This window comes from Hyperolius riggenbachi, chromosome 6, assembly GCF_040937935.1.
Source record: "Hyperolius riggenbachi isolate aHypRig1 chromosome 6, aHypRig1.pri, whole genome shotgun sequence".
Lineage (NCBI taxonomy): Eukaryota > Metazoa > Chordata > Amphibia > Anura > Hyperoliidae > Hyperolius > Hyperolius riggenbachi.
This window is the reverse complement of record NC_090651.1, coordinates 63,661,718-63,681,012: the sequence shown is the minus strand read 5'-3', so window position 1 is coordinate 63,681,012 and position 19,295 is coordinate 63,661,718. Positions and strand designations below refer to the sequence as shown.

Below are 19,295 nucleotides of genomic sequence, written 5' to 3'. Positions count from 1 at the left end.
TAGTGTGGTATTGGTGTGCAGGCCCAGCCCTGCATATACAGGCTGGGGCACTGCATTGCAGGGGGGTATATATCATGTTGCTGGTAGTGTGGTATTGGTATATGCAGGCCCTGCATATACAGGCTGGGGCCCTGCATTGCAGGGGGTAGATCACAATCTTTGCCTCAGGCAGCAGAAAGTCCAGGACCGGCCCTGTCTCTAGCGCTCACTTTTTGTGGTCAAATTGATGATGTTGCGGAAGTGTATTGCTAAAATATGCTTACGCTCACACGCGACGCATAAAACTTGCAACGGTCATTTTAAAACAGGCACGTCGCCTAATAATTACATGACTTCCAGTCTGTTTTTCGCATGAGTCACACAGTGATGTAGGTATGCACTCGCATTAGATTAGGGACTTCCGGTGCACCGCATCGCTTGTAGTGTAGGCATGATCAATGAGATGCAAATTCTTCCGTAGTTATGCAAATGTTTATGCAAATGTATGCAGTTTGAAAATGGACCAATCATTTTAAACCTTGGTTTAAATTGATTGGTCAATTTTCAAGCTGCGTGTATTTGCATAAAAATTTGCATCAACTCAGAAGATTTAGCATATCTTTGATCATCCCTAGTGTAGTGTGATATGCCCTATAGACTTTCATTGCCTTATCATTAGGCTGCGGTAAAATGCAGCACCGCGCCAGTGTGAAAGGTCCCATAGGGGTTTAGAGCTGTCCGGTCCTGAAAGGGTAAAAAAAAACAAAAAACAGACCATTTATAAAGGGATATTATACCTTTGTACAGGTAAAAGCTTTTCCCTGAGTTGCAACATAGCCAGTGGCGGCGCTACACTGGGGCTTACCCAGGCTTAAGCCCCAGCTTACAAGCTGTCAGCCCCCCCAAAAGCCCCCCTGCCCGTACAATCCATAACAGAATGGGCAGCATTCGTAAAAATGTTACAGCGGGGGACGGGGCCGCCAGCCGGGGCATCATTGCTGCACAGCTAATAGAGACAGAGCTGGCTGACAGAGGAAAAGACTCCAGTCCCGCCCCTCAGCTCAGGCATCCTACTGCAGCCCAGCTTTTCCTCCTCTCAGCCTCTATCTTCCTGTCAGCCGGGCTCCAGCTCCACCACCTCTCCAGCACACGAGACACTAGAGATGGGAAGTTCGGATCTTTTCAATGATCCGGATGATTCGAATCGGATCATTGAAGAGATCCGGATCTTTGATCCGAATCTCGGATCATTTTACTACCGGAAGCATTCGGGGGTGAAATGAACAGCAGGACAGGTCTGTGGACAGGAGAAGGGGAGGGAGTGGACACACAGAGAAGGGGAGAAGATGGACAGAGGGCAGGGAGTGGACAGAGAAGGGACGAGCAGAGAGCAGAAATGTTTGCACGTAATACCCACATGCTGAAGTCATATGCTTTACATATATTTCACCTATATGTTCATCTGTACACTTTGAAAGAAAAGGTCGCACAGTGAAAGAAAGCATTCCCAGAAGATAAGTGCAGCTGTTTAGTGCTGAGTGCAGGAGGATTATATTGCCTTTCAATCACACTGTCTGCAAAGTTACTGAGCTGTGCTGAGCCAAAAGCTTCCAATGTGTTCACTGTGCAGCACTACGGAACAGCCAGCCTATAATGGGCAGCACGTTATAGCCAGTATGTGTGCTCTACACCTATCTGGCAGTGGCACCCATGTCCCCTCTCTCTCATCTACCTGTCCCTGGCTCCCATCCAACAGAGCGATCCATCTCTGCTCTGCTTCCAAGACCCCGCTGCCCGCTGAGGGGGGCGTGTTGCTCCTGGCCCCGCCCCTTTTGCGATCCGAATCACTCATTTTGATGATTCGGATTATCGACTCATAAAATAGATTCAGATCAAAGATCCGAATCGTTCATGATCCGGACAACACTACGAGACACAGGCTGGGGAACGAGGCAGCCTGCAGGAAAGTGTAGCTAGTCTGCCACAGATACAAGTGACAGCAGCCAAAGCAGCCAGTCAAGCCCAGCAATGAATCACCACAGAAAGGTTTGGGCTGACAGTCTTACGTTCATTGTCTGTAGTTGCTGCCTGTGTACCTTCTCCCAGCCCCCGACTGCAGCTCTGACCCAGGTGCTGCGAGCAGGGGGAACTTTATTTCTCTCTCTGAGAGTGTCTCTCCTCTCCTTCCTCATCATCCCCCAAATTGCCAGCATTCACATGTCAATTAGGTCTGCCTGGAGACTTATGGTGTGCACTGATATCCTCCTGCTGGCCAGCCATGAACTGGGGTCAGTTTAACTCATTATTAGTTTTACCTCCTCTCCACACTTAAAACACAACTGAAGACTGGGAAATAAAGAGATTCACTTTACCTGGAGCTTCTCCCAGCCCCCTGCAGACATCCTGTCAAAGATCCTCCGGTCCCCCACCGCAGCCCGGTTTATTCACCGCTGACTTACAAGTCAACGGCCACTGTGCCTGCGCAGCTCTGGCCATACGCATCCTTGATTGCGCTCCTGTGGCCGGCAGTGTATTGCGCAGGTGCAGTATGAGAAAACCTGTACTGCGTCTGGAAACGAGTACAAACTGCGCCTGGTGGGGGACCAGAGGATCGTTCCAGGTATGTGCGGGCACAGGATGCCTGCAAGGGCTAACAGAAGCCCCAGGTAAGTGAATCTCTTTGTTTTTATTCAATCTTCAGATCCACTTTAAGGTGACCATACATTTATCGACTTTGTGGCTGATCAACCATCCGACTTGATTATCAAATCGGATGAAAATCAGTGCTGCTAAGAGAATGCGTGAACGATGATGCAACCGATTTCGGGCCGAAATTGGTTGCATGTATTGATCGGACATGATGAAAGATGTCGGGCCGTAGTGGTTGATCAGGTGTACAGCTGTGTCCGCAGCTGGCTCCATCTACAATCTGCATACATTTGCCTACGTTACTGTGGCAACCACCTGGGGCACGTGTATGCAGATTTCGGACGAAGCCCGCAGCGAACACAGACAGGTTAAGTATAGTGCGACAGTAAGGGAGGGGGGGGGGCAGCGTCAAGGCGGTGGTTAAGGTGTCACAAGGTTGATTCCCAATCGATATCAGCATAAAATCGATCGGGAATTGGCCTGCAGTCCATGGGCAGCCAACTGATCTCTTTCTAATTAGATTGAATTAGAGAGAGATTTGTCTCTTGATTGAATCTGCCCATCATCACCTGATGTATGACTCTACCTTTGGAGTGCTGCCAGATTACGTGTGTTTTGGGGGGAAACTACGGTGGTGCTCAAACTTCCCCGGCAGGCCCACTTACACCACTGTCTCTCCTTACATGCATTTACTGGTGAAAGGCTGTCTCTCATTACATGCATTTACTGCGGAAACGCTGTCTGTCATTATGTGCATTTACTGGTGAAAGGCTGTCTCTCATTGCATGCATTTACTGGTGAAATGCTGTCTCTCATTATGTGCATTTACTGGGGAAACGCTGTCTCTCATTATGTGCATTTACTGGGGAAACGCTGTCTCTCATTACATGCATTTACTGGGGAAACGCTGTCTGTCATTATGTGCATTCACTGGTGAAACACTGTCATTATGTGCATTTACTGGTGAAACACTGTCATTATGTGCATTTACTGGTGAAAGGCTGTATGTCATTGCATGCATTTACTAGGGAAACGCTGTCTCTCATTACATGCATTTACTGGTGAAACGCTGTCTTTCATTACGTGCATTTACTGGTGAAACGCTGTCTCTCATTAAGTGCATTTACTAGGGAAATGCTGTCTCATTACATGCATTTACTGGTGAAAGGCTGTCTGTCATTACTTGCATTTACTGGTGGAACACTGTCTCTTATGTGCATTTACTGTTGAAACGCTGATTCATTATGTGCATTTACTGGTGAAACGAGGTCTCTCATTATGTGCATTTACTGGTAAAAGGCTGTCTCTCATTGCATGCATTTACTGGTGAAATCCGGTCAATCATTACATGCATTTACTGGGGAAACGCTGTCTGTCATTATGTGCATTTACTTCATTATTTTTATGTAACTACAATGGCTGGTATAACTACATTACAGTTAGCCCCGCCCACATAACCTCATGGCCATGCACATTTTTCACCGCGGCACGTAATTTCTCCCATGAGCCCCATCTGCCAGCCACTGTGCCCCTTTTGAGCCCCCCCAAAAATCTGAAGCTGGAGCCGCCGCTGAACATAGCAGTGAGTGAACGGAACTTCCTCTTTATGCTTCCTGAACAGGTGAAAAGGTCAGATGGGTCTGGAAGAATTAAAGTCAAACTGCTATCAGTTCTTTCTTCCCAGTAACAGCTAATCAATAGCACTCTTAAAGAAAATCTGTAATGAAAAATCTCCCCTAGGGGGTACTCACCTCGGGTGGGGGAAGCCTCCGGATCCTATTGAGGCTTCCCCCATCCTCCTCGGTCTTACGATGGCGGCGATGTAAATATTTACCTTTTGGCTCCAGCGCAGGCACAGTATCCGCTCCTTCCCACGGAGATAGGCGAAAATAGCCGATCTCCGTCGGGCCGCTCTACTGTGCAGGCGCAAGTCTCCTGTGCCTGCGCAGTAGAGCGGACCCGACGGAGATCGGCTATTTTCGCCTATCTCCGTCAGAAGAGCCGCAACAGCATCCCTGCTGAAGCCTGGAAGGTAAATATTGAACAAGTGTCGTATCTGTCGGGCCGGCTTTGAAGGGCTGCAGCGAGACCCCCGTGGGACAGAGGAGGATGGGGGTCCCGAGGTGAGTACCCCCAAGGGACGTTTTTCTTGTTACAGTGTCTCTTAAAATACGGGAGCTCATGTGTCAGTGAGAACTAACTATCATTTAAAACATGCAGAAATAATATTAATAAAGTTCATCACTAAGAGCATCTGTCGGCTTTTAACCTCCTTGCCGGTCTAATTAATCCGGCAAGGAGGCAGCACAGCACCTTTTTTTTTTTTTAAATCATGTAGCGAGCCCAGGGCTCGCTACATGATATCCGCTGAGCGGGGGCATCCTCCCACCCACTCCGATCGCCTTTCGGCGATCAGAGTAAGCAGGAAATCCCTGCTTACGGGATTTCCTGCAGGGCTTCCCCGGTCGCCATGGCGACCGGGCGGGATGACGTCACCGACGTCATGGACGTCGTGACGTCAGAGGGAATCCCGATCCGCCCCTTAGCGCTGCCTGGCACTGATTGACCAGGCTGCACAGGGGTCTGGGGCGGGGGGGGGGGCGGCTCGGCGCGGGGGTAGCGGCGAATTGGCGGCGATCGCAAACTACACGCAGCTAGCAAAGTGCTAGCTGCGTGTAGGAAAAAAAAATTATGCAAATCGGCCCAGCGGGGCCTGAGAAATCCTCCTACGCAGGTTACCCCGAACTGAGTTCGGGATAACCGGCAAGGAGGTTAAATTTGAATAATAGAAAATAACCTCTCCTTGTACCCGATTACCCGATTGACACAGGCAATTGCTGGCAACACTAAACATTGGGCTCTATTCACAACAAGACTTCTCATAAATGACTTATTTATCACCCAATTGATAAAAATAACCTTTCAGCACATTTACAAGCAAAATAATCACTCAAAGTAAGTTGTTCGTGATTAACTTCATTTCAGTATTACTTTTCGTACCTTAATTATATTATACTTTTGCTCTTTGGATGCCTTAAAATGCAAATAAGATAAAGGTAAGACAAAGGTAAGGTAAAAACAGAGGAAAACAGGCAGGGGCATAACTTGAAATCACTGCCCCCCCCCCCCCCCCCCTGCGAAACTTTGGATGGGCCCCTCCTCCCGCTTTCTGCACAGGTATACTGAGAACCAATGATATTAAGTTGGCTAGTGCACACTTGAATGTGTTTTCCCCATGCAGATAAAAACAGACAGCAGTGAAGCAGTACATTCATTTTCTCTATCAATTACATTAGCTTCTGTGATAAAACGTGTGTATTCACACATACAGACACACATGGGGCTTGATTCACTAAGACAAATAGCACGCCTTATCAAAGTTAACACGCCTTATCAGAGTAGCATAGTGAGCACTACGAACCTGCAGGGGCTCAGGGCAGGACAAGTGGAGCTCTCGTCATTGCCAAAAGTTTGTAGCGCTCGCTATGCTACTCTGATAAGGCATGTTAACTTTGATACTGGTCTTAGTGAATCAAGCCCATGGTGTGCAGAAAACACATACAGTAAACTGACAGAAGAATGTGCTCCCAGCCTCAGCTTATTACACTCACTCTGTCTATCTCGTACAGAGCACTTGGGGAGGGGTAAAGAGGCTTGGGGCAGGGCGCTGTACACAAGAGCCTTCTGCACACTGAATAGGGACTGTCTACAAATCTTAGTCTACAAAACGTTGTATGATTCCTTATCAGTGGCTGAGTGGATGCAGTCATTAGAACAATTGTGCAGAGGGCAGAAAACTTTTTCACTCTGTACCCTTAGTTGTCACTCAGATGGGAAAATAAAATGATCGCAACTTGCAGTTTGCAATTCTGATATATTACAGAATGCTGTAAATCAGGTTGTTAACCACTTGAGGACCGTGGTGTTAAACCCCCCTAGTGACCAGGTTATATTACTAAAATGGCCACTTCAGCTTTTAGGCCATGCTGCAGGGCCGCACAACTCAGCACACAAGTGATTCCCTCCCCACCAACATAGCTCTCTGTTGGTGGGGTCTGATCGCTCCACAGTTGTTTCGTTTTCTTTAAATAAATATTTATTTTCTTATTATTTTAATAAATTTGGCAGTTTTTTTTATTTATTTTGTGATGTGCCCTCCCTCCCTCCGTCCGCCAGCCAATCAGCTGTCATAGGCTTCAGCCTATGACAGCCGATCACTCCCCAGCCTCAGGAGGGGACAGCCGTGTCACACGGCGGTCCCCAGTACAGCGCTGCTGCAGAACGCAGCGCTGTACACAGTGTGATTGCCACTGGGAGACTGATGACGGAGCAGAGCTTCCAAGCAGGAGATGCGCGCGCAGCCTGTGAGTGATCTTCTGCTAGCCTCATAGTAGACCGTTCATGCCAATCGGCGTGGAGCTGTCCTGGAGCTGCCGCTGCCTCCACGCCAATGGAGTGGTCGGCAAGTAGTTAAATGTGCAGTATTGTGGACCATTTTTCTCTGAAAAACGTAATTCTTGTAGAAAATAGGGGGCGTGTTAGCAAATCATTTTGCAATCAGTTTAAGGCCCGGTTCACATTAGCGGTTGTTTGCCAAACGGACCGGATGACCTGACCGGATCCGGACCGGATCCGGATCGGAACCGTACGGTTCTGATCCGGATCCGATCCGGATCCGGTCAGGTTGCATCAGGTGTCCATCAGGATGCGATCCGGATCCGTTTGGCAAAAGTTACGTTAAAAACAAAAAAAATGTTGGGGTCTGGGAGGTCAGCAGAAGGGGGACCTGTGGAATCAGGCCCTCTGCTGTTTAGCACTCACCTCCACCTCCGACATGCTGCCAACATCTCCGGATCCGGATCCAGCTGTGCTGCTCCACTCCAAAATGCTTGCCCATGTGTCCCCATCCAATATCGCCGCAACAATCCCCATAGGAAGTGGGGTAGAACATCCGGATTTCTCAGCCAGTGTGTTGTGCGCTCTCCAGTTCCCATTGGTTTGTATTGGCCGGATGGTGCAGTCCGGCTCCGCCCCGGATACGGCTGCCGGAGGAGCCGGATGAAAAAATAGCGCATGTTGGAACGGAGGCCGGAGTCCGGATCCGGCCCGGATCCGGTCCGGCTCCGGTTCGGCAGAACGGACGCATGTGAACGGACGCATAGGCTTTCATTGCTATGCCGTGCGTCCGTTCCGTCCGTTCTGCAAGCGGTGCGGCTCCGGCACGGCGATTCCGGAGGGCCACCGCAAGTGTGAACCGGGCCTAAGACGTGCCTTTACCTGGCGGTAAAGTCAAGTGTTAGAAGAAAACGGAGCCCTCTGAGATCAGCTACTCATGATTCAGAGGAGAAGACGTCTGCAGCGAATAGTTTCTGTGATAGCACTCAGAATTTTCATACCCAGGCCAATTCCTGTCTCCAGCAGAACACCTTACAAAACCTACTGCCACTCAGTTGTGCTGAAATGTTTACAGCCTTTCCTTTGTCTGCTTGCTCTCAGGGATGGGCCGAGGCAGATGCAAGAGAGGCTCCAGCCTCAGGGCGCAGTGTAGGAGGGGGCGCACAACTCACTCAGCTATCATTTCCCTATTGTGTTTGAAGCAGAGAGAAATAAGAAGAAAAGACAGCCCCGGGACGCCCACGAGGCGGGGTGAGGCAGGTTCCTCAGGCGGAACTCGTGGTGGGGGCGTCGTCCTCCCGGCCATGGGTGGGGTGGGGGCCAAGCTGGAGGGAGTAGCAGCCAGGAAGGGGGGCAGCAGGCACAGCGCCGGGGAGGGGGTCAGACCCCCCCCTCCCTCACTTGCGTCCCCCGTCTGCTCTCCCCCTCCAGCTATTAGCTCTGTGTAAAAGTATCAGGCAGCGGGCAGGAAAGCGATGACTCACCCTCCTTACGTTCCAGTGCTGCGTTCCACCTCTCGTCACTTCCTGCAATGCCTAGCACTGTACTTGTGGAAGTACAGTGGGCAGCTTTGCAGGAAGTGACGAGCAGTGGAATGCAGAGCTGGAACGAATGTAAGGAGGAAAGTCATCGCCTCCCCTCCCGCTGCCTGATGCTTTTACACAGAGCTAATAGCTGGAGGGGGAGAGCGGACTGGGGACCCAAGTGAGGGTGGGGGGGGGGGGGTCCGACCCCCTCCCCGGTTCTGTGCCCGCTGCCCTTCTTCATGGCTGCTACTCCCTTCAGGCTACCTATACTGGGGGAAATTATACTACCTGAGGAGGGGGAGGGAGGGGGGGCGGCATCCTCACAAGTTTGCCTTCAGGCAGCAAAAAGTCTAGAACTGGCCCTGAAAAAAAGGGGATACATGGCAGTGACCGCAAGCCAGATAACTAGAGATTAAGGTGTTGGGGGTCCTAATAGAAATCAGTGTATGACGGCTGGGGTAGGAGGGATGGAGGGACGCACTTTGGTGTCTCAGCCTTGAGTGCTAGAGGCCCTTGTCCTGGCTCTGCCTGCTATTGTTATATAAGTTCCCCCGCCGTAAAATGACACAGGAAGTGCATTAGCATACTTCCAACTAAGTAAGGAGGTACTCGAACGGCATCAAAATTGGGTTACGTGGTTTGTTTTAACAACCGATTTACCCATAATGCAACAATATTTTTCTTGGTAGAATATTGCATTTCTACAAATTTTACTGCATACGTAGCGCAGAAATACCATATGTTTTCCCACACTTTTGTAAAATTACCAAAAATGGTTGCATCATGTTTGAAAATCTTTCATTATTTCTACAAATCTTTCAGAATTTCTAACAGAAAATACCAAATGCAGTATTTTTCCTGACAAAAAATATGTTTACCGCATTAGGCTACCAGTATTGAGGACATTATAGTATAAGGACTGTTTTCTGCTAGCAGTGCTTTTGTGATCTGTGATTTTGTGAAACTGATGGAAATCGTGGTAGAATATTTACATTCAAGCTGTTTCACACCAAGAATGCTTTTTAGCGATTATAATATTGCTAGCGTTTGGTTGGTTAGTGTAATCAGACGGGCTATTTCACACTTGAGTGAGCTTTTTTTTAAGAATTGCAAAAGTACTGCATGTAGCATTTCTGAAGCAATTGCGATTCTGTAGAAAGTATAGGAAAGCAAAATCCCTTCATAACTGAATGCCATAAATCGCTATAAAATAATTTCAAAATTGCTTCAAAATCGATAATCGCAAAAGCACCTTTTGGTGTGAAACAGCCCTTAGTGCAATGCAATTGCGACATGATTTCACCCAATCACAAACATCGGTACTAAGTTTTAATGCGTTTGCGCTTGTGTTGAAAGCAATCAGAACATGATTGAAGATTGTTGGCCACACTCGTCTTATATTATGACCCTTGCAAGATGGGCCCCCGGTTGTGAGGGTCACCAAGGGGTAGGCAAGGGAAGAGGTGTGCACATTGGGGGGGCATCAAAATTTTGCTGGAAGCCCTATGATTTGTAGTTACTCCCCTGTTTGAGCTTAAACCGTGCTGCCTGCAATCTGCAACCCTTCTGATTTGTGATAAGTTGTCCTTATTTACGTGTTCGCAGATGCACCCCACCATGGTCACTTTGTTCAGTGTCAGGGCTGGGATATATTCTCTGTTTCTTCCTATAGAATTTCTTTCTCAAAACAAACAAATAAATAATACTTAGGAACACACAGCCCCCCCTGGGGATCAATCCATTTTCTAGCGGACAGGAAACTAAAAAGCTGTGTCGGAAAGACAAAAGCCGAGCAAGAGATCTTTATCAGCGCGACAGAGGCGCTCAATCTGAAGAACGCTCATCAGAATTAATTGAAGAAGTATAGATCGCTCTCCAATCAGCGGCACAACCGGTACGGCAGAACAGCAATCGAATAGGGGATTATTGATGATTTCCAACCATCTCGCCATTATTTCCCGCCTGCCTTCACTTTGTTAAGTCCCATTCATCTCCAGACAATATTTTTGCAATTTCCAAAACGTCCAATGTGCCGGGTGCTGGGCAGACAATCTGCAGGTAGATTAGTCTGGCTGGGGTTTTTAATAGTATTGTATTGACTTTTCAATTACAAACTGACTGATAAAAAGAGGAAGACTCAGCGGCAAACACACAGCTAACCTATTATGTGGAAATGCGGGCGCACGCCTCGGAAAAGCAGAAACATATTTATCGATACTTAGAATAGAAATCACAGCCGTTCCCAGGTTCAAACAAATAACTTCAAGCTCACCGCATGCTAACATTTTTGCATCCAATGGACGGTACCAAACGTGGAGACGGAGGTGTACATGGAATTAAAGGATACCTTAGCGGTCACAAATTATAAAGACAGGAGGAGCCAGTGGCGTAGCTAAAGAGCTGTGGGCCCTGATGCAAGTTTTACAATGGGGCCCCCCAAGCACTCTATACATAACCATTGATACGGCACACCAAAACCTGCCAATGGCAACTACAGTGTCAGAGGTGCAAGAAGGGGATGGGGAACAGTTTGTTAATGATTACCACTATTCAAAGTATCTATAGAAGTGATTATTATGAGCACAGGACCAATAGAGAGCTAATACTGTAGTTGATAGAGGGCCCTTCTGGGCCCCTCTGGCCCAAGGGCCCCGATGCGGTCGCTACCTCTGCACCCCCTATTGCTACGCCCCTGGGAGGAGCAGGTATGTGCAGAAAGTCCTCATCCCCACCGCTCCCCCTGTTCTCTTCCATCCCTTGTTGCAATATTATTGGGAATGAGCCCCAGACAGAAAAAAAGGAGCTCCTGTTGATATAGCGATCCACACTTGAGCACACCACTATGCTCAGAGTAGTACCAGATTTCTGTATAGCAGGATCGGCTTGAATAAAGTGAAGCCACAAATCAGTAATCCGCTTCTAAGCTTTTAGTTTCACACTTTATTATATTCAAAAAATCTTTTTTCTTCAAAACGGTAAAAACGTTTTTTTTTGCAAACAGCGATAAAAATATTTTGTGGTACAGACATAAAGAATCAATGTGTTGAGCAGATCATAGACACTGTGTGCTTTGGTTGATGAAAATACAATTTCAAAAGTAATTTAGTTCAGGCGACGACACTAGTCCGTTTCGGGTTGTTAACCCTTCGTCAGGCCTTTACAAAGCATAAAGAATATCTTAATCAGAAAGTATATATAGTCTAGAAAGACCATACATACATTTATTTAGTTTAGGGGTATCTGTTCCAACCAGACACAACCCGGCACCTAACTGATGGCTAGCATATGGGAAGTCAGCTGAGTGGGGGGGGGGGGGGGGGGAGAAAACTGTTCCAGGCATCATCTTTACTGCCACTGACTGAAGCCAATTCTGATGTCATTTCCTCCCTTGCTCTTTTTTTCTCCTAGAAACTGCACTTTCATATCTAGCTCTCTTTGTACATGTGAGCACAGCATAGATTGTGTTTTAGCAGCTTCTGCAGAAGGGTGAGCTGTATTTCCCTTCTCAGCCTCGTGTCACACTGAACTGCCCTCAGCCAATCAGTGAGGAGCAGGAATGTGGGAGGGTGATGACAAGCGTCCCTCTCCCCGGCAATGTACCAGAAAGGAGCCAGGCTGACTGAGATAAGATTGATTACAGCAGAAACATTTATGATTATATCGGAATGCTTGCAATTCAGACTGCATGTAGACTACATAATATGCAAAGAGCAGTGGGTAAATGGAATTTGATTTTGTGGCTGATGATCCCCCTTTAACAACTTTTTTCTTCTCTCTTCAATGGCTTTCGATCTTCCTCCATGCTGGCGGCTCTTCTCCTTTCCCTGCAGGCATGTATGTACTTACAGTAGCATGCCATCGGGTCATAGGGACAGACACCACTGGGGTGGCGACTTAAAGTGACTCTGTAACAAAAATGACAACGTTTTTTCTACCATGCTACAAGTTCCTAAACCTATTCTAATCTGTTCTGGCTCACTGCAGCACTTTGTACTATCAAGGTCTCTGTAATAAATCAATGTATCTTTCCCCTGTCAGACTTGTCGGCCTGTGTCTGGAAGGCTGCCAAGTTCTTCAGTGTTGAACTGTTCCTCTATGCACACTCCAGTGTGTGTTTTATTTACATAAGCCAGCAGCTTCTCTGCTATCTTATCAGTGATAGAAGAGAGCTGGATAAAAATCCTCCTCTGTTGAAAGTAGCTGGCTGACACATACTGAGGAATTACAGGCACAGGCAGAGCTGTCTGCAGGAAGCCTGTAATGTTCAGTGCATGAGAGAAGAAGGGGACAGAAGGTAAACACACAAATGATCTTTTGAGATTCAAAAGGAAAGCTGTATACAGCCTGCTTGTGTATGGATGTATTTTCTATGTGTGGACATATTGTACATCAATCTACTTCCTGTTTTGGTGGCCATTTTGTTTGTTTATAAACAAACTTTTTAAAACTGTTTTTGACTACTTTTAATGCGGTGGGGAGCGGCGAAATTGTGACAGAGGGTAATAGGAGATGTCCCCTAACACACTGGTATATTTACTTTTGTGCGATTTTAACAATACAGATTCTCTTTAAGTATGCTGAATTTAACCTTCCTGGCGGTAAGCCTGAGCTGTGCTCGGGCTATGCCGCTGGAACGCACCGCTCAGGCCCCGCTGGGCCGATTTGCATAATTTTTTTTTTGCTACACGTGCTAGCTGCGTGTGCAATCTGATCGCCGCCACTACCCGCCGATCCGCAGCTCTCCATCGCGCCTCAGCCCCCCCCTCCAGACCCCGTGCGCTGCCTGGCCAATCAGTGCCAGGCAGCGCTGTGGGGTGGTTTGGAGTCCCCTTTGACTTCACAACGTCAATGACGTCGGTGACGTCATCCCGCCCGTCGTCATGGCGATGGGGGAAGCCCTCCAGGAGATCCCGTTCTTTGAATGCCGCTGCCCCTTGGTGGATTTGCTGCCCCCTGGCGGATTTTAATAAACCGCCAGGAGGGATAAAAAGTGCAGTGCACCAGATGAACTAATGAGAACGCACCACTGCGAGGACTCAGCTGTACATCCAGGCTGGGAAAACCATTAACTTAAAGGGGGAAACCTGAGGCCTGGCTCTAGGCCCAGGGTAATTGCCCAGTTTGTCCCTATGGAAACACTGGCCCTGTTTATAGTGCTTCATTTATTCTTTAAACCACATTTCTATATGCATTTTCGTGCATTCTCCAAGGCAAACCATGAATGTTCTTACTTGAAATATGCATGGCCACAGATGCCAATAATGTATTTTAATACAAACACATACTTTCAGATTGCTTAATATACAGTAATTCTCCATGGTAAAAATGAAGAATGCCATTGGCTGCAGTGGAGTTCTCACACTATATGGAAGTGGTGAAATGTACCAATCATTGCTCAATCAAAATTGGATGTGTGTACGCACCCTTACATTCAAACACTTGTTCACCACTTTTGTAAACTGAAGTCAGTATGACTTGCCCTCCATAACAAATTCTCATTAAAGGCAAGTGGTGTCATCTCTGGCACACAGCGCTGGGTCAAGGGTCGATCTGACCACAGATGCCTGGTCTGCAAAGCACGGTCAGAGCAGGTACATTACTTATACAGCAAATGGGTCCTTACTTGGATGTGCGGTGGTGGTAGCCAGTTCTCAGGCTCCCACTCTGGACTAGAATCGAACTATGATTCCCCGGGCAATTACCCGTGGTCACTCACAATGGCAGACGCGCTCTCCATAACAGTTTCTCGTTGCAGGTACTGAACAGCCAGCAGAAAATGTACTGTAAAAAAAATAGATGTAAGCTTTATCAATGGTAGAGAAAGAACCATCGAAAGTTGATAAGGCAGTCAGACATTACCTGATGTCACTGACGAAGAGCTGTCTCGCCATGGTGCGCACCAGTCCAGCACGGCCGTCACAACAGCTGTTTGCGGTGCTTTACACAGTTAGTTTGGTGTGTCAGTGTAAAGCAGTACTCTAATTACACTCCCTTATTGATGTATACACATGCAAGATGTTTTAAAAAACTTTAGGCCTGCAATTTAGCATTCAGTGTGATTTCTGCCTTTAAAACACTGCTTTGCATTCAATCCAGAAATTTCCCCGGGATTTCTGGCATTTATCTCACTCCGCCATGCCCCCCTCCAGGTGTTAGATCCCTTGAAACATCTTTTCCATCACTTTTATGGCCAGCATAGGTGTTTCTAGTTTTCAAAGGTCGCCTCCCCAATAAAGTCCATTGCGGTTCACGAAAGTTCGCGTGAACCGAACTTTTGCGGAAGTTCGCGAACTTGGTTTGCAAACCGAAAATCGGAGGTTCGGGCCATCTTTACTCATGGGGAAGGGGGGGGGGGGTGTTCTCAGGGTTTTCTTTATTTTTAAAAGCACTTAATGAATGGCAGTTGCTCCGTTCAACTGCCAAAAAAGTGTGTAGCGAGCAGGGAGGCTGGCCAGCATCTTTGTATAAATCTTTTTCAGGGAATGCAAGTGACAGCAACATAGGAGAAAAGTCATTTATGGCTTATTTTACTCTGGAAGAAGTGATCTTCTTATTTGTATGCATTTTAAATTTTAAGATTTTTTTCGATTTTTCCTTTTTAACCCACCCTGGTGACATATATCAAAAAATGGTGCCCGGGAAATGTAAGCACCCAGGAAACCCAACAGTAGAATATTGGTAAATGTACAGATATTCTACTATTAAAGTGTAAAATATGATAGTAAAATACCAGTATTAAATAGCAATATTTTACTATAGCTAAACCTACTGTAAGCCTACTCTCACACAGAACCCTCCTACTACCGCTGCCTACCCTTAAACCCCCCACTCCTTTAACTGTACCCACTACCACCCCCCCCCCCCCCCCAGCTAACCTTAACCCTTCCGACCCCACGGCTAACTTTAACCACCCCCTGTGTAAAAAAAGCTTACAATTCCGGATGCCGCAATAGGGGCCCATTAAACTGCTTCCCCTAGTGGGCAACTAACCTTAATCCCCCCTGAGCAATTAACCATAACCCCCTTCCCCCCAGTTGGCAACTAACCTGAACCATACAAAGCTAACCTTAGCCACCCCTCTCCCCCCTCACTTCTCCCCAACCTTAAAGGATACCCGAAGTGACATGTGACATGATGAGATAGACATGTGTATGTACAGTGCTTACCACACAAATAACTATGCTGTGTTCCTTTTTTTTCTTTCTCTGCCTGAAAGAGTTAAATATCAGGTATGTAAGTAGCTGACTGAGTCCTGACTCAGACAGGAAGTGACTACAATGTGACCCTCACTGATAAGAAATTACCCTTTTTACCTCTTTCTTGCTCTCAGAATCCATTTTCTGCTAGGAAAGTGTTTTATAGTTGGAATTTCTTATTAATGAGGGTCACACTGTAGTCACTTCCTGTCTGAGTCAGGACTGAGTCAGCCACCTACATACCTGATATTTAACTCTTTCAGGCAGAGAAATAAAAAAGGGAACACAGCATCGTTATTTGTGTGCTAGGCACTGTACATACACATGTCTATCTCATCATGTCATATGTCAGTTTGAGTATCCTTTAACGCCGGCATGCATACTATTAAATGATGCCCCCTATAATAGCAGGTGGCGGTGCCCTTTTAAACAGAATGCGTCTCATACCCATTTCAGCTGCTCCGTTTCCAGCCTCCCTGGTTCACTGTAAGGCTCGGCCGCGGGCTGCTGACAACAAACAAGAAGTGATGGCAATCGCCCGTCTTTGTTACGTTAAAGCAGTTTCACCTGCGGCCTATTCTGTGGATTTATCCATCACTTATTCTGAGTTAAAGTCTATACAGACCTTTTTTTCTCGGCAGTCAGAATCACTATGTTAAATATTAATGCTCTGACATTTGCTATGCGCTTTACAATGCTTGCTGAGGTTGTCTATTTCCTTATCCGCCTCTGATATTTCTTTTTTTTTCAGAATGATGATAACATCAACAGGATTTTATTAAACCACTTAAAGCAAACCTGAAGCGAAATTTTAATTAAAAAAGCAGATACCGTATTTTTCGGACTATAAGACGCTCCTGACCATAAGACGCTCCTAGGTTAAGAGGACAAAAAACAGGGGAAAAAATATATACTAAACCTGGTGCATCCATGGTGAAGGGGCATCGTTTGGATTATTCCCCCTTTGTACCATACTGTGTGCCCCCTTGTACTTCTTGTGTCCTCTGTCCCTCTTGTATCTTCCTGTGTCCCCATATGTATACCTCTGCCCTCCTTGTGTCCTTCTCTATGCCTCTTTGTATCCTCCTTGTGTCCTCTTGTATACCCCTTTGTGTCGTTCGTTTGTCCCCCTGTGTCCTCCTCTGCATGGGCACAGTACAGGGATTCCCTGACATTGTGATGGGTTGGTGGTTGGTATTGGCAGGAGTTCACAAGTCAGGAACTCCCTGCATTTGGACTATAAGATGCAGTGACTTTTTCCCCAACTTTTTGGCGAGAAAAAGTGAGTCTTATAGTCCAAAAAATACAGTACTTACCTAAGGAGAGGGAAGGCTCTGGGTCCTATGGAGCCTCTTCCTGTTCCTCTCCTGGTCCCGTCGTTCATGCGCTGGCTCCCCCGTTCAAATCTCCTGTCGCAAGAGGCTTCAGAAGTCTTCGGGAGCCCGAGTGCTAACGAAGACAGGTGGCTCCGTACTGCTCATGCACTAGAGCGTGCGCTTGTGCATGGACCCTAAGGAACCGCCCATCTTCAGGGAGCACTCGGGCCCAGGAAGACTTACAAAGCATCCCACGGCAGAAGAGAGCAGTCTCTGAGCCACTGGGGGTGACAGTGCTGGAATGAGGGGACCAGAAGAGGAATGGGAAGGCTCTATAGGAACCAGAGCCTTCCCCCTCCCAGTGCTATCAAAGAGGGCAATTGCCCCAAGGGCCCAGAGCCTGTAGACAAGACAAGACAAGACAAATAACATTTATATTGCGCTTTTCTCCTGGCGGACTCAAAGCGCCAGAGCTGCAGCCACTAGGACGCGCTCTATAGGCAGTAGCAGTGTTAGGGAGACTTGCCAAAGGTCTCCTACTGAATAGGTGCTGGCTTACTGAACAGGCAGAGCCGAGATTCGAACCCAGGTCTCCTGTGTCAGAGGCAGAGCCCTTAACCATTACACTATCCAGCCACCATAAAGGCCCACCAAGGAGTCCCCACAACTTAACTGTTGCTCCCTGAGGCTTCTGCAGAGACTTCAGCAGCGTAGCTTCTCACCCCTCTCAGCGGACATGCTGCTTTGTCAAATAGCAGCTCCGTGCCACTTCCATATTCATTCATTGCTGGTTGCATCTTCTCTGTGAGCTGTGGTGTGATATTATGTGATAACACGCGTCGGGTCACGGAGGAGATGCGCGCCTGTAAGGATGAAGTCGGGGAGTGCGTGGAGCCATGGACTGACTGAAGAGTGTGCAAGTAGTGCAATTTAGAGGCGCAGCAATTCCAATAAAGTTTCTGCTGCTGTACACAGGATATATCCTTATTCTCCTCAGATAGAAAATAAGCTGGTATGTCACAGCGCTGATGATTATTGGCTCCAAGCACAGGACAGATCCATACCACCTCCAGAGATCCCTCTTATAGATCCTCAGACCTAGTGTTGTACACTCAGGGAACCAAAAAAAACAGAGGGATGCTCTCAGTGGATGGACTCAAGGATCAACTTTATTACTTAAAATGTAGCCATCAGTAAATCAGCAAAGCCACTTACATCTAGAGGGTCCTATCCCAATTGGGACCCTCTCCTGGTGTATGCGCTTCCCACCCTTGTGGTACTAAATATATTGCTGGTCTGGTCTGCATGGCTCTGCCCGCTCTTGTCCCGACTAGTTTTGGTTTTCCGTCATCTTCAGGGGTATATGCGCATCCTGATTGTTTTAAAGAACAAGTGATGCCCATGCTAATCTAGAAATAAAAAACACACATATAGGTAGATAAATACTAGTTCTACGTACATAACAGATATATTGCACTGTCCATGTTATGATTCCTGTGAATGTTTGACCTCCTGACATCATTTCCTTCCTCACTCTTTTTTTCTCCTCCTGCTAATTGTGTATTTGTCACCCTCTTCCCAGAGTCTCCAAACACTCCCACTGAGGTCTATACTCATCCCACTGAGAGTCTTCAGACACTCCCACTGAGGTCTATACTAGGAAGTGCACAGTCTTATGTTATTAGAAGGAAGGGTAAATAAAGGGAATAGGAGGAATATAGTATAGATAAAAAGACCCCCCAGTATGCAACTGTTTGGCAATGGCAATTAATGTGCTCCTAAGGTATGTGATAACTCCAAACCATAACAGCAGAAAAAGCTTTGAAAGTTTTGAATACAGGACTAGCATCTTTATTACTTAAAGGGATACTGTAGGGGGGTCAGGGGAAAATGAGTTGAAGTTACCCGGGGCTTCTAATGGTCCCCCACAGACATCCTGTGCCCGCACAGACACTCCCCAGTATGGTCTGTGCCTGCGCCGTACGCTCCTAGTGACATCAGGGGAAGCGAGGACATGGCAACGCAGGTGCAGTGGTTTTCCGACTTTAAAGTCTGAAATTCCAGAAGTGAGCCGGAGGCGGGGCCAGAGCATCGGTGATTGTCTCCACGGGCACAGGATGCCTGCAGGAGACCATTAGAAGCCCTGGGTAACTTCAACTCAATTTCCCCCGACCCCCCTACAGTATCCCTTTAATACACTCAGGGCCTGTTTCCACTTTTGCGTGCAAATTAGT

The 19,295-nt window shown here is 47.3% G+C and overlaps 1 long non-coding RNA gene across 4 annotated transcripts in view; it reads right to left on the bottom strand.

Moving 5' to 3' along the window:
• Positions 1 to 11,553: 11,553 nt before the first annotated feature.
• Positions 11,554 to 19,295, bottom strand: part of LOC137520884 (uncharacterized) — a 171,311-nt gene continuing 163,569 nt past the window's right edge. For 3 of the 4 annotated variants that reach the window (XR_011021967.1, XR_011021968.1, XR_011021965.1), the window contains one exon: positions 18,213 to 18,470. This is a non-coding gene — a long non-coding RNA (uncharacterized lncRNA). Of the gene's footprint in view, positions 12,455 to 18,212; positions 18,471 to 19,295 lie in introns of those variants that run through there. The other variant, XR_011021966.1, reaches the window with a different exon arrangement.